General features: G+C 43.7%; 1 protein-coding gene and 1 long non-coding RNA gene across 7 annotated transcripts in view; one reads left to right on the top strand and one right to left on the bottom strand.

Moving 5' to 3' along the window:
* Positions 1–16260, bottom strand: part of LOC102551724 (uncharacterized) — a 78919-nt gene that overhangs the window by 30193 nt on the left and 32466 nt on the right. For both annotated transcript variants that reach the window (XR_015642780.1, XR_015642783.1), the window contains one exon: positions 2739–2933. This is a non-coding gene — a long non-coding RNA (uncharacterized LOC102551724). Of the gene's footprint in view, positions 1–2738; positions 2934–16260 lie in introns of those variants that run through there.
* Positions 13853–16260, top strand: part of LOC147999669 (uncharacterized) — a 28407-nt gene continuing 25999 nt past the window's right edge. For 3 of the 5 annotated variants that reach the window (XR_015642778.1, XM_087593657.1, XM_087593656.1), the window contains exon 1: positions 13876–14051. The gene's annotated coding sequence lies outside the window, so the exon portion shown is untranslated. Of the gene's footprint in view, positions 14052–16260 lie in introns of all 5 variants that reach the window. The other 2 variants (XM_087593658.1, XR_015642777.1) reach the window with 2 other exon arrangements.

The following is a 16260-nucleotide window of genomic DNA, read 5'->3' as shown; positions in this document are numbered from 1 at the left end:
GCATCAGCTGGCATCTGTGTCAGTGTGGGAGGGTTGAATGAAAATGGTCCCCATAGGCTCTAGGGAGTGGCACTATTAGGAGGTGAGACCTTGTTGGAGTGGGTGTGGTCTTGGAGTGGGTGTGGTCTTGGAGTAGGTGTGGTCTTGTTAAGTCACTGGGAGTGAGCTTTGAGATTTCCAGTGTTCAAGTCAGGCCCAGCTCACTCTCTCCCTGCTGCCTTCGGCAACAGATGTAGAACTCCAGCTACCTCTCCAACATCGTGTCTGCCTGTGCACCACCATGCTCCCCACCATAATAATAAACTGAACCTCTGAAACTGTAAGCCAGCCCCAGTTAAACATTTTCCTTCATAAGAGTTGCCTTGGTCACGGTGCCTCTTCACAGCAATAGAACATTGATTAAAACAGCATCAACATCAATTTCAGCATCAGCATCAACAAGGAAGCTGTTAAAATGCCTCCGCTCCTCTGCCTTTCAGCCAGTCTCTGTCTGCTTGTAAACTTTATTCTCTTTTATTCCAATTATGGAGGATGGTGAAATGTGAACTCTAGAGTTAAGCTGCAGCTTCCACAAAATTGCCTGTACCACATTTAAGTGAGAAGGCCCAGAGTTTCTTGGGAAAGGCCTTCAATTCTGTAATTAACCAAACTGTCAAGAAAATTAAAGTACAGATGCCCTCCTCCACTCACGGCTTCTTTGCTTCCTCCCAAGTGTCCCAGGGCCCATGTGCCCATGCTTTACACTGTCTCGTTCACAGCCTCACCCTGCCTTTCCCTGACCACGATATCCCAAGAGCCAGTGCTTCTACCTTTCCCTTTAGTAAGATGAGCATTCACCGAGAAGCCTAGTCTGGTCTCAGCTGAGTCTTTGCACAGTACTTTTTGGCTTGGGTTTAGCTTAAGTGTGTTCCCCAGGGAACATGCTGTATGATGAGCCTAGTCTCTGGTCTAGCCAAAGGGAAGCCATTATTAGCCCATCCCCAAACTCTGGCTTCCTTACTCTCTATTTGATCTCTCTAGTCTGCACATGATCACAGGTGAATCCCACCACCATCAAGGAATCCAGGCAAGGAAATCCTCATCAGAACCCACATTAACTATGCAGCCCAATCTTATACCTCAGCTTTCACAGTATGAGTTAGTAAACCTCTTTGTTTAATAAGATCTAAACTTAGAAATCTAATTATAGTAACAGAAAACTATCCAATACAGTATTTCTGATTAATTTCAGTTTCAGTGACCTACCCTCTTTAACTGACCAGATTGTACAATATTTTTAAGGTGCCTTTTTACCCTACCCCACCCGCAAAGAACTCTGTGTAGGAAGGTTATGGGTATTTTGTTTTGTTGGTTTTGTTTCAGAGGTCATGAAAAGAACAAGATGGCCAGTGCCCTTTAAAATACAGGAAGTCCTGGAACAAACCCTTTGGCTCACAGGGAGTCAGTCCTGTCTGGCAACTCCATTCTTGGCTCACCAGCCTGCCAGCATGTTGACCTTGAAGACACAGAACAGGGCTACCTGTCCATGTGGGCTGCATCCTCTTTTAGGGGGTCCTGGGGGCTAAATTTTATTTTTTTATGTTGTTGTTCTGCTCTGTCCTGTTGTGTGGACTTCAGTTTCTTAGCTGGACTGACTCTCATTGGAATATTTTGTATGAAAAACTTGAGACCCTCCTGCATGATTATATTTCTTAATTAGCCAAACAAGTAGGTTCTAAGTCTTTTTCTGACCAAAATGTTCTTCTCCCTCTCACAGTAGCTTCCTAGATTAAGATATCTCAAAATATAGGAATGATACCATTTCAGTGAGGAAAAAGGGTTTAAAAACAATGGAATATGAGGATTGAAGAGATGGCACTGCTACTCTTCTTCCAGGGAACCTGGATTTAGTCCCAGTACCCACACAGTGCTTACCATTGTATGTAACCCCGGCTTCAGGGGACTCAGTGCCTTATTCTGACTTTCATGGGCGCTGCACACATGTGCTACAACACATGTATGCAGGCAAAATACACACAAAACAAATATAAATATTAAAAAATATATAAGTAATCTTAAAAACAAAATGAAATTCATGGCATATTTCTCCCCCCCAAAAATTGATCCATAGTCCCAACCCTCTAGAGATTTCTCTAAACCCAAAGATAAATGCAGAAGGAAAAGAAAAATTGATGATTGATGGACATTGAAGCAGATGTTTTATTATGGAGCTGTTGGGTGATTTTAGAAATAATCCCTCTGAAAGGAAATTCCAGTTACTGACCAAAATTCAAGACTGACTTCTCTTGGTTCAACCATCGTTAGGTTAATTACCAAACTAACTTTTTGCCTTCAAATCTGAGTGGAAACTAAATCCCAAGTTAGAAGAACAGAATTTAGATCAGTTGAGATATTTTTAAATATTTTAGAAAGTTGTATCATTTCTATACCTAGTATTTATTAAATATGGCCAGGGGCCAGAGTGATGGCTCAGCATTAAAATCATGGTCCCTCGAGGTGACGTGAGTTGGGTTTCAGCACCCACATCGGGCAGCTGTCAACTGCCTGTAACTCCAGCCCCAGGAGATCCATCACCGTCTTCTGACCTCTTTGGGTACTGTACTCACGTGCACAAACCCATACTCAGATACATACACATAATTTAAAAATAAAATATTTTAAAAAAATAACCAGCATTTGGGATTCACTAAAAATGCTTAAGACTTTCTGTTCGTCATGAGGCTACTAGAGTTGCTTACATTTTAATGTTCTTCGAGTGTCCTTTAAGGCTCTGATTTCTTGGGCTTTGGCAGCTCGGGCAACTCCCTTCTGTCCCCCAGACTCTGGTGAGGTCACTGCTCTCAGCCATGGGTGATCTGTCTTTTCTTTGTTGTGTCTTGCTTTCCTTCAACCTTTGAGTTTCTTGGTAACCAATTTCCTGTATTAACTCCACCCTGTTGAAACAAGGAGGCGTTTCGTTTATAATCCTCTTTATTAATCTTTGGGAATTTTATACACTGTATTTTAGTATTCATCCCTACTTCTCCCATTGACTCCTCCCAGGTCTCCCCTTCATCTCTCACCTTCCTGTCCTTCTTTTTAATAACCCGTTGGTTCCGATTTACGCTGCCCACACACTCATGGGGCCCTCAGCTAGAGACAAATGATCTCCCAGAGACCAAAAGTACACTTGAGTCACCCACCATCTCCCAGAAGTCATCAACTGTCAATAGTTCCTCAGCTAAGGTTTGAGAGCCCCTACCCCCTTGGGCTTTTCCACTAAGGATCCTAACTGGTATGGGATGAAAAGCTTATCAAAGATCCTCTTGCTACTGGGGAAAGCAGGGAGGGAAACCTGGCTAGGCCTGATCCCTCCCTCTGCTCACTACACTGATCAACAAGTGAGGAACAACTTCCATAAGGATGCGTGTCTGGGTGTCACTGGGAAGCACATCTCATGTGGATAAGTCTGTGCTGAATGGAAGGAAAATTCTAGAACGTCTTCTGTATGAGCAACAAGAGAAAGGAAGGAAAAGGGAAGGAGTTGTAGCTAGGATCTTGGTGATGCAGCCTGTGTGGGAGAGGAGGATCTGTGCCAATAGGGATCCGGGTGCAAGGTGAAGAGAGGGGATGAGTAATGCTACCTGAACCAGAGGACCGGTGACTGGAGCACTCTCTGATTCTGGAGAACTCAGCAACCCCAGCCTTCCTTCTTGATCCTCACTAAGACTGGGCTTCTGGCACCACCTTTCCACAAATGCTCTCCTGAAGGTCGATTGAAGTCTAGATGCTGCCACACCTACCACTCGCACAGCAGATCTCACGTGACTGACTGTCAGCACCACTAATCTGTGCTTTTCTCCAAAAGCTCCAGTGTTGGACAGCCCGCCACTCTGAACACACGCCAAATAGCCAAAGGAAAACTAATCCATCGTCTAATCCGTCCAACTAATAATAATGATGACAGCAGTAATGGCTGACATTAGTGAACATTTACCTTTTACCAGAAACTCCTCTGAGCACATTAGGAATTAGCTCATAAAATCCTCATTGCAATCCTCAGACATGAATATCACTGCTATTTTTATTTTCCAGGTGAGGACTCTCAAACACAGAAAGGTTAATAACAAAGGTCACTCAGCTGGTAAGGTCTGGAGCTGTGTGGTCTGAAGTTTTTCTTATTTGACCACAAGCAAATCCAACTAGGTACTATCAAATTATTATCCAGAGGTGTTGGGGCAACATTCACAGCAGAAGGAAGAGATGCTAAATTCGTGAAAATGAGGCTCATGAACCTCTTCTGCCATTTCTGTGTCAGACCATGTCTGCCCATGGTACACTGACCTGAATCCAAAGGGTCAGGACACCATCACAGGAGTGAAGAAGGACATCAGTCTAGTAGTCAGGAAGTCTGTAGACAGCTGTCAACTTTCAGACATCAGCCCGGGGCTCATAGAGCAGAGTTAAAGGAAACCTTGGTCAGAGATCAGTGGAGAAATCTGCCCCAGAGACCCAGATACCAGATTGAGGCTCTATACTGGAGTTAGAATGGGCAGGCTGAGAAGACAACTCAATTGTTAGAAGATTTGATTAGTATGTGCAAAGGCCTAGGTTCAATGCCAAGTGTGGTCAAAAATAATAATAGCACAAGCAAAAAGCAGAGTTGTAGACAATTGCAACAATTACACCCACAACACAACTCTCACATATAAGGGACCATTTCAGAAGAGCGGCAGAACGATTCCAAGAGTCAGAGGGACAGAATTCGCTGTGGAATTGTGTCTCCTAAAAATGGCAGAAGCTACACTCATGAAATTGCTCATCAACATGGCTACCTAAGCACGACCTGGACAAGGGCAACACGGTGGACAGGGGAACACTTATGCGCCCTCAGCTGTAGACAAGGAGCTGCAAGCAACCAAGAAAAGCTGAGAGCTGGAGAAGTGGGGACGAGCGCAATAACTGAGTATCCACCAGCCAGCGGTCAGCTCTGAACACGTGTCCACAGAAATAACATCACTCAGACCGAGCAAGCTGTGCTCACATTTACATGTTTAGAAGTATGCATGTGCACACGTGGAGACATACACATGTGCGCACACTGTGTGCAACAACAATTTAAAAAAGAGAAGCCATGAGTTTGAAAGAGAGCTGGCTAGGAGGGGTAGACGGGACAGCTTAGAGGGGAAAAAGAGAAGGGAGAAATTATGTAATTAATTTTAAAAAATTCAGATACTACTAATAACAAGATAGCCCTAAAAAGAAGGATTTTAAAAATGTTCTGTGGGTGCATGCATGTTTAGGTATGAGTAGACAGTTGTGTGCTACAGTGTGTGTGTGTGTGTGTGTGTGTGTGTGTGTGTGTGTGTGTGTGTGTGTGAGTTTAAAGGACAACCTCGGTGTCAGTCTTCACGTTGCACCTTGAGGCAGGGTAACGTGATGTTTGCTGATGCACGAGCCAGGCTATCCCACCCTGGAGACTCTCCGGGCTGCCCTTCATCCTGCTGGAAGGGCATTGGGATTACATACCTGCTCTGCAGCATTCAGCTTTATTGGGTTCTGAGAATCAGAACTCACATTTCTTGTGCTTGTGTGTCAAACACTTTACCACTGAGCCATCTCCACAGCCTCTGAAGAATTCTTCTGCAGATAGTTAAAATGGAACATCTATAATAATAACTCCAGAAGGGCAGGAAACTGGCCCAGGCTACATCACTCCCTGACATACACACCATGCTGTTTGAGGAGTCCCGGTTGTCTAGTCTCAAGAGCTATTACCAGCTACATGCTCAAGTCATAGTCAGAGGCTCCTGAGCACAAGCTTTGCAAGAGGAGCCAGGCCAGACTCTCTCACACTGGGTCTATGTGTGGGACTGAGGCTTGAATTCATTCAGGAACACATGAGTCATACACATTACAGTGAAATTTGATGTGCATTTTGGGGTCTTATGGTTGAAAGAGAATGAATACGGCCTCCACAAACTAGGTAGGCAGGCAATTGCTTTGTCTTTCTTTCCAAAAGACTTCAGTTTCCAGAATTCTGTATAGTTGTTCAGTCTAGCCACAACGCTGACCAAAGCTGCCTGTGTCACTGGGCCTCTCAAGGTCTGATAAGAATGGATGGGATACTCAGATATTTTTTAATAAAGTTTAGCAATGGAATCAGTTATGATCAGAAGCAGAGAGTCCCTAAATTCTTTTCCTTCTCCTTTGTACATACCTTTTATGTATTGATTTCCAGCAGGTTAAAATGTTACTGTAATATGTGTGTGTACTCTATATGTATATGTACACACACACACACACACACACACATATATACATACACATATATGTATATATTATCATTATATATGTACATACATATATATTAATGTGTGCATATGTATGTGCAACAGTGCCACATGGAGGCCAGAGGACAACCTGAAGGAGTGGGCTCTCTTCTTGAACTTGGATCATCAGGCTTGGTGACAAGTGCCTTTACCCTCTGTATTAGGGTTCTGCAGTCACAGATCGTATGGGTAGTCTCTATATAGTAAGGGAATTTGTTATAATGACTTAGTCTGTAGTCCAACTCCCCAACAATAGTCAGCTGTGAATGAGGCATCCAAGGATGTAGTAGTCGCTCAGTCCCACAAGGCTGGTTGTTTCAGCTGGTCTTCTGTGGAAATAGATTCCAACAGATGTGCTGGCAAGTAAAAATGCAAGCAGGAGAGGAAGAGTAAATCTTCCTTCTTCCAATGTCCTTGTGTAGGTCTCCAGCAGAAGGTGTGGCCCAGATTATAGGTGTGTGCACCACTCCTAGATCTGGGACTTGTTTTGTCCCAGGCTGATCTTGAACTCAGAGATCTCCTAGCCTCAGTCTCCTGGGATTAAAGATGTGTGCTACCCTGCCTGGGCTTAAGCTTTTCATGGCCACTAGGCCTCAAGATCTCCATGCCAAGATCCAGGTCAGAAACTTGTGTCTCCAGACTCAAGATCTGGATCACAGGTGAGCCTTCCAATTCTGGATTGTAGTTCATTCCAGACAGAATCAGGTTGACAACGAGGAATAGCGATCACACACTCTAAGCCATCTCTCTGGCCCAATATATTGAACTCTTACCAGAAATGCAGGGTTGTGCAAAAACTATGCTCTTAAGGTCTCCTTTCCCTTATAAAAGTTTCCTTTGCAGTGTAACTCTCAGCCTCGGCCATTGGATCTTTAATCCATCAAGCAGTGCATAATCAGGTGCCTTCTGTCACCAGTTGTGACATGTAAAGTGCCTGTGTCAGACAGTTTCATTTTAATCTTCATCATTTAACCCTTTTGCCATAGCAAGAGCACGTCTACCGCAAGAATAGCAACAACATAAAACACCAAAAATAACGAATTTAAAATTCTGTGATGTTTCCAGGTAGTGGGGGCTCACGCCTTTAATCCCAGCACTTGAAAGCAGAGGGAGCAGAATCTCTGAGTTTGAGGACAGCCTGGTCTACAAGACACCCAGGAGTATACACAGAGAAGCCTCATCTTGAAAACATATCCTAAACTAATGAATAGATAAGTAAACAAGTAAATAAACAAGTATCTGTGAAGTTTTAAAATGAGACCTTTCCTTATGTTGTTCGTTTGTTTGTCGTAGGTTTCTAGTCGCTTTAGTATTAACTCAGGACCTAACCTTCCTGGCAGCTCAACAATACTTTTCTACGGAAACATTCTTCATCTTTTCCTTTATTATTTTTTGATTACGCTGCTTAGTTATCTTGCTTGCAAATATTATGAGATTCCCCCTTCTACATAGTTAACTTGCCCTCCTTCCCACCCATGGGACTCAGATTAAGTAATATTACACAATAATAAAAGCAATGGGTTTTTTTTTGAGTGGTGACTTCATTACAATAAAATGATTTTTATAAAAAAGATTTTGAAACAAATATAAAGAAGCAAACGAGACAGTAATCCAAACTGAAATGAAAAATCTCGGGCATTTGGTATACTCAGCGAAATCTGTCTCAACATAAAGGGAAATAATAAAAATCACAAAGGATCGTGAACTCCATAATCTCAGCATTCAGAAGGCCAAGGCAGGAGAAAGAAGATGTAGAGGTCAAAGCCATCCTGAGCTGTACAGGAGACTGTGCCCAAAAGTCGGGGAGGGAGAGAGGGAGAAGGGGATGAGAGGAAAGGAAATGTGAGGGGAAGGGAAGGGAGAGGAGGGAGGAAGGGTAGGGAGAGGAGGGAGGAAGGGGAGGGAGGGAGAGAGGGGGAGAAGGAGTTTCCCACATTCCTCAATATCTTTAAGATGCCAGCAGTTAGCTGGCAGTGAGAGAAGCAGGTGCCTGGAGCCACTCTCTGTGATCCCATGCAAGCGTCCGTGGCAAGCAACTCATAATGTAATAGCAATAGTAGCAGAAGGCATATCTATTTTACACACAAGGAAACTAATACTGAGAAAACTAAAAAAAAAAAAAAAAAATTCCCCTAAATTCAAGAACTACTGAGATACAGACTGAAGCCCAGGGGTCTATCACGCAGTGCTGTGGTATTTATTTACAATGAAGCCTAGAGGAGCGTCTGCAGACCCTCCAGTTCAGAGAAGAGCAGGCTCAGATGCTCACATTAGATTCATAATTACCCAAGCTCAGTGGCTCCTGAACCCCATCAGGAGGCCTGGCTCCCTCACTTCCCACAAAGACAATCCCACCCCTTTTCCTCTCTTCTCTCCTAATTACTAATTTTGTCTCCCAGTTTTTGAGACAATGAAATCTATCAGAAGGCCACTCCATCGTCTGCCCCAAACAAACTTGCTAGCCACCCACATTTCTGTCGATGTCCTGTCCTCTTCTGATTCAGCCTGACCCTTAGTGTGTGTGGAACATTGTGGAGCGATTCCTTTGCTCCGCTCTCCTGGGAGGTTTTGATCATAGCACTGTCTCTAACCCACCAGCATGGATGCATGCTGTCTTAACTACAGTCTCGTGGCCCCACCAGTTATCCACTCTCCTTCTTCATGGCTGTTATCAGTAGAGAAACCTCTTAGTGGAGCTGTCTCCAGAATCAGTCTGGAAGCTCCAATTTACAGAGTGGTAACCATCACTGAAAACAATGTATCAGTAATGAGCATAATATCTTACCCCAGTAATCCCAGAACTTAAGAGACTGAAACAAAACAATTCCCATATGTTGAAACTAGCTTGGGCTACATAGTGAGTTCTAGGTGAGCGCAGTATATACAGCAAAGTCTTGTATGAAATGACAATAATAGTAGCAATGATGACAATAATAACTGTAACAATAGTAATAATGTTGTACTGTATACTCAGGCCTTGCTGTAAAGAGAAGGCATCATGACCACAGTAATTTTTATATTAGGGATTTAGTCCACTATCATCCTGGAGGGAAGAATGATGGCACACAGGCAGACATGCTATTGAATACACATCAGAGAGTTCTATATCCTGGTCCGCAGGCAGCAGGAAGAGAGGGTGACATTGTCTAGCTTGAGTTTGAAACCTCAAAGCCCAGTTCCAGTAGTACACTTTCTCCAACAAGACCACACTTTCTAATAGTCCCATTCCTTGTGAGCCTTGGGGACCTTTCCATTCAAATCCCCATACTTCCAAATTACTAAAAAATCAATTTTTAATGTTCTCTACACAAAAACATGTAGGGGGTATGATCACTATGTCAATTCCCTTGACTTAGTCTTTCTATAATATAAACATATATATCAAAATATCACATTTATCCACTTAAATATTATTTTATTTTATTATTGTTTTTGAGACAGGGTCGCACCATATGAATTCACAATCCTCCTGCTTCAGCCTTCTGAATTCTGATATTATATGCATGTACTATTAGATGCACATTTAATTTTTAATTAAAGAACTAAATCTAAAGAACTGAAGAAGGTTCATTTTTTTAAAAAGGAAAAGAAAAACAATCTGCAGTGACATTCCTCTCTCCCCCTTCTCTTTCTCTCCCTTCCCACTACCATGAGGCAACCATGTTCACCAGAGAAGTCACTAATGTCAGGGCTCTAAGGACCTCCATTTTTTGAAAGCCAGTTCATGTGCTATCAGCAGCTTCAACTTCCCAATGACTCCCAACACCGTCAAAAGCCTATGTCTTGCCTTCCATTATACTCAACTCTCCTGCATTGTGATAAAAAGAAAAGGTGTGTGTGTGTGTGTGTGTATGTATATGTGTGTGTATGTGTGAATGTGTGTGTTTGTGTGTATGTGTGTGTATGTGTGTATGTGTGTGTTTGTGTGTATGTGTGTGCATGTGTATGTGTGTGTGTTTGTGTGTGTGTGCATGTGTATGTGTGTGTATGTGTGTGCATGTGTTTGTGTGTGTGTGTGCATGTGCATGTGTATGTGTGTGTATGTGTGTGCATGTGTGTATGTGTGTGTGCATGTGTATGTGTGTGTGTTTGTATGTGTGTGTGCATGTGTTTGTGTGTGTGTTTGTATGTGTGTGTGCATGTGTATGTGTGTGTGCATGTGTATGTGTGCACGTGCACGTGTATGTGTATGTGTGTGTATGTGTGTGTATGTGTGTGTATGTGTGTGTGCATGTGTATGTGTGTATGTGTGTGCATGTGCATGTGTATGTGTGTGCCTGTGTGTGTGTGTGTTTGTGTGTGTGCATGTGCATGTGTATGTGTGTGTATGTGTGTGTATGTGTGTATGCATGTGTATGTGTGTATGTGTGTGTGTATATGTGTGTGTGTGTGTGTGTGTGTGTGTGTGTATGTGTTAGATTTATTTAGAGAATAAAAAGAAAACCAGTGTGACTGGCAGGGATGGAATGGCACTGTTACCAGGATACTTAGATCTTTGGCAGATCTAACAAGCAGCTCACCCACAGCATCCACTAGGTTAGCTCAAGGACCAAGCAATAGTGAAAGGCAGAGGAGCAGCTGAAGAAGCCGGGTGACTGCACCCCCACCACCAAGTCCGTCTCCAGGGTCCTAACAGTGGGATTTAGGTTTAAGGAAAGGACAAAGGGTATAAATAGCAAGTAATCCCACTGAAGACATGACCCCTGTCCACCACCATCATTGCTTTAGCTCCAGTCTGTCCTGCAAAGTAGTTTAATGGCCATCTGTGAAATCTCTGACATGTACTATAGACTAAGGATACATAACTCCTTACAGACACAGGCAAGAAGTCTGGTAGGGTCTCAGGAATTGTGAACAGGTGACCAAGGAGCTCTTGGCTTGCATTTTAAAAGACCACCCTTGAGCTGCAGAGAAAACTCAGGGGCTAGAAGAATGCACTGCTCTGCAGAGAACCCAAGTTTAGTTGCCAGCACCCGCATCTTCTGATTACCACAAATACCTACACACACACACACACACACACACACACAGGCCCACCTCTGTAGAAGAGGGTCTGCAAAAATGACTGTAAAGGAGCACAAAACCCAGCAGGCTCGTAAGACGTTCTGAAGTGTGTTTGCTGACTTACATTTGATTGGAAAGAAAAATGAAAGCACCAGTGAGCAGAAATATCCAGAAGATAGAAACAAACAGTAGATAAAAAATACTCTTAAAACTAGAGATACAAGGGGCTGGTGGGATAGCTCAGTGTATAGTGTTTGCCTCTCAAGCCTGATGACCTAAGTTTGACCCCAGAGACAGATGTAGTGGAAGGACAGCATGGACTCCTGAGTCCCACAAGTGTCCTCTGACTGCCACACACATAGAGAGAGAGTCAGGCAACAGCATGGACTTTTGAAACCTCACCCCCAAGGACACACTTCCTCCAACAAGGCCACCCCTCCTAATCCTTCCCAAACAGTTTTTAAAAAAAAAGTAGTGGATGGCCATCTTGAGCAACAGCACCCAAGTATGCTTTCTGATTTCTTCATACATGATCACACATGCAAACCTCCACCCCTCCCCCCACACAAACTATCGAGGGACTATTCCACCCACTATGCCAAGTACCCAGCAAAGTTAAGGAAGTGTCAAATGGCACTCCCTGTACAGGTGACCAGGAAGCCCGTTGCTCCTCTCAGTGGTGACAAAGGCCATCTCTATCACCTGTGGTTCCTATCAGGCAACACTCAGTAGCAGGGATAATGTCATGTCACATTACTCTTCAGGCCCTGCCAGAGACCTCTCGAGGCTGATGTGTTATGACCTGACACCACTTACCCAGCCCCGTACCTCATTAGTGGATGCTGCAAGGGCAGCAGTGAGGGGAACGTGCCTTGTGCTCCCCCACTCTCTCCACCACTTATTCGTCTCTTGATCTTCCTGTGGCTGTCGTTGGGGCCCAGAGTTTTATGTCCTGGTCAATTTCCAGGTGACAGCTTTTAGTGTCTAAGTGATCAAGGAGAGTTGCTGTCCCTCCCCCCCCCCCCCCCAGTGACAACCACAGACAATCACAGGAAATTGATCATGTTGGATAAACTCACCTGATCCTAAAAATGATATTGGCTTCATGCTCCAGGGCAGGGCAAAAACAACTGAAAAATAATTGCCAGTATACCCCAGAGGAAAATTCTTTCTCTTCCCCAAATTTGACAATCAATCTAGCCCAGCACACGTGACTAACAATCACTGCTGTAAAGAACAGACAACTCCCCTTACACACCAAATACCGTAGAGATTTGCCTTGAATCAGGGTTATTCTTACCTTGTTTTTTCCTTATGAAAGCCATTGAAAAGGCCAGTAAGAGTTTACACAACGGGAGCACAACTGTCATGCCCAGGACAAGAACTGTGTCCTGGTCCCTCTTCCTGTCTATCCTGAGGACATTGTAATATTTCCCTACTCTTTCCTCACTACTTCCAGGATTCAAAACATTTCCCAAAATGTGTGTATTTTGGTCTTTTTTTCCATTGCAGAAATTGATATCATGGTCTAGGGTCAGTTGTAAAGAGTTTTATTTAGCTCTCTGTTCTGTTGGCATGAAACCCACATGCAGTTGACCTCTGATGGGGTCCTGCTTGCCACACAACGCTACAGTGGGGGACATCCTTTGTCCAGGCAGAACAAAAGCTTGTCACCTCAAGTCTGCCTTATTCTTTTAAGAAAGCCAGCAGCCTTGTCGTGGGGTTCCCACCCTGACGACCTCATCGAATACTTCTGAAATACCTGACCTCTAAATATCATCAGACATGAATTCAGTATTCAATTTCCAAATAGGAAATTCAGAGATACATTCACACACAGGGATGTCGGGTCACAGCAAGGCTCTCTCCTATCTGCTGTCTTAGTTCAACACGTACATTGAGAAAGCACACCACCCTGGATGTTGCTCTAGTCGTTCACGATGGGAAGCTTCTGGAATGGGTTCATTCACCTCTCTGGAAGTAAGGAATCCAACTTGCCAGTGTGGTACACCAAAAGAGACTGTGGAATCAGGAAACAAAATGGAGTTTGTTTCTTCCTATCAAATAAGGGGGATTTTAATTCCTTGCACTCATTGAATCTTAAGGAAATATCAAAGAAATTATTGTGGGTGGAGTTGCTCCTCGAATTAGTAGAAACCTTATAGAATGGGGTTCTTGGTCTCCAGTGCATGCATCTCTTTCGAAGATCTTGAAGTAATTGTGTGTTTGCTCATCGGTTTGTAGACCCCGCCTTCTATAGATGAACGACCAGTGCCCACTTGTGGGTTTTCCCAAGTTCCCTCTGTCTGTAGCTCTCCCCCTTGCAGCTCTGTTCCCTCACATTCCCTCAAAGGCCAGCAGCCTCACCCACACCATGTCTCTTCCATAGAGCCACCCACCTCGCCACTCCTGCACAAACCCTTGTCTGGGTTTTTCCAAATAGGAAACTAGCACTAATGAGCGTGCTGGAAACCAAACTACTTAAAGCCAGAGCTCTGGTAAATGAGCCAGGGTCACATTCCAGCACTGGGTTTCCTGTTTTCTGTGTCATTTTTCAGTTAAGGGAGTCAGCAACTGAGAAACCCTCGAAGCGTCCAGCAAGAGAGTAGACTGAGTAAAGAGAGAGGAGGAGACATGAGCTGCAAACTTGCCGGATGCTGTGTGGCATTGACGCTTCAGACCCATCTACGAATCCCATGTGATTTTGGCCTGTGTAATCGTACATTTACTTGTTAGGTGAGCATCTTTGTGCTTCTTTACATCTCGGGTCCAGGGTAAAAGAGGAGCTGAGGATGCTGAAGCTTCCCAGAGAGCTGGGCAGCCTGGCTGGGACCCAGTCCCACTGTGGGTTGATCACTGTGCTTCTCTGATTGGGCTTCCTGTCCATTCTCGGGCTCATTTCTATTAACCCTGAGTAGCACCAATAAGCCTCAAAGAGGTTTTATTTTTTTTTAAATTAAATATATTATATCAATTTTCTCATCCTCTTTTACCCATTATGCTCTCTCCTCACTTTACTCCCTCTCAAATAATGGCCTTCTCTTTTGATTATTATTGGTGTGTGTATGTTTGTGTATGCTCAATGAACATGATCTCCATATATATGTATATACATATACATGTGCGTGTGTGCATGGGTATTGGAATGTTTGCTTCCCAGTTGGTACACTGTTCAGGAAGAATTAGGAGGTGTGGCCTTATTGAAGGAGGTGTGGCCCTAATAGAGAAGGTGTGTCCTTGATGGAGGAGGTGTATCACTGTTGTTGGGCTTTGAGATTTCAACTGCTCATGCAAGGCCTAGTCTCTCTTGCTGCCTCTACCTATGGATCAGGATACAAGCTCTTAATTTGGTAATGGTGTTTCATCATGGTGAAAGTACAGTAACTACCTCTCTCTCTCTCTCTCATGCACACACACACACACACACACACACACACACACACCCATAAACTGCTTACTCCCTTCAGTGTTGCTTGTGTATGCACAGTTTCAGGGATGCCCGTCTGGACTGACTGAGCACTCCTCCGTGGAGGGGCTAGTTCTCCCTCTCTCAGTCGACTGTAGTTCTTTGACTGGGGTGGGACTCTGTGAGATTCCCCTTCTGTGTTAGCATGTCTGTTGGTATCTTTGAGGCTTTAATGGAATAACATACTTAATAAAAAGCAACTAGCCCAGCTCCTGGTGGATCTGGGCTTGATCCTAGACAGGATCCTTGATCCTTTCACTTCCTTGTCAGATGCCTAGACACATGCATCTAGGTTTATGTCATTTTTAGAAATCCGTATTTATATTCTAATATAATCTGTAATACACATGAACATAAGTATAGGCTAGTCTGACTTTATTCTAGATTCCAATTTAAAACCAAGAACGTCTCTCGTCTATTCTGTACTGTGGTGCTAGTTTCATGACACTTGGAACATTTGAAAACTGATTGGAGCCACTTGAGATTTGCTGACAGCCAAAAGCAGGCACCAGATTTCAAAGATTTAGTACAAAAACGTGGCAGGCACTTTTACACTGACTACAGTTTCAAATGCTACTTTACATATGGTGGAATAAATCAAGTGTCTTATTAATATTAATTTTACCTGTTTCTTTTTATCTTTTTCTTTTAACCTACTTATGATTACAGGGGAAATTTAAATAATATCTTTATCCCACATTATATTCCTATTAAACAATGTTAGCTCAAAGGATAAAGACCCAGAAATATACGAAAGGAATCACAGAAATGAGAAGTTTGCCACACTCACTAACACCCCATCCTGAGGTCAGACTTAAAGAATTCAGTTCATACTCCTATTGTCTTAGTCATCTAACTGCATTGCCTGATCAAGTCCTGTCCCTTTAACTGCTGCTCTTTTTTTTCCTTCCCTTCCCTTCTCCTCCCCTCTGTCACTCCCTCCCTCCTTTCCTTCCTTCCTCCTCTTCCTCCTCCTCCTCCTCCTCCTCCTCTTCTTCTTCCTCTTCTTCTTCTTCTTCTTCTTCTTCTTCTTCTTCTTCTTCTTCTTCTTCTTCCTCTCTCTCTCTCTCTCTCTCTCTCTCTTTCTTTCTCTCTTTCTAACATAGGGTCTCACTATGAGGCCCAGACTGATCTGGAATTTACAATCTTCCTACCCCTAACTCCCACACCCTGGGATTACAGACCTGCTCTTCTGCAAAGCTAAAGAAAACAACACACAGAAAGATCTACAGTTCTGCCACCAACCTGGATGAGTCACATTTAGAAGCTTATAGAGGCAAGGTAGCTAGTGACCTTTGAACCGGGCAGCCCGGCTCTAGAGCATAATCCCCACAGTCTTGGATACAATAAAAGGTTGTTTGGGGCCTGAAAGAGGACACGGAGGTTAAAAGCAGGTGTTCAGTTCCCAGCACCTATGTCACGTGGCTCAAAAGACCTGTATACTCCAGGACCAGGGGATCTGACGCCCTCTGACAGCCT

The sequence above is a fragment of the Rattus norvegicus genome, chromosome 18, assembly GCF_021556685.1.
Source record: "Rattus norvegicus strain SHRSP/BbbUtx chromosome 18, alternate assembly SHRSP_T2T, whole genome shotgun sequence".
In the NCBI taxonomy this organism is placed as follows: domain Eukaryota; kingdom Metazoa; phylum Chordata; class Mammalia; order Rodentia; family Muridae; genus Rattus; species Rattus norvegicus.
This window is presented reverse-complemented; position numbering and strand designations above follow the sequence as displayed.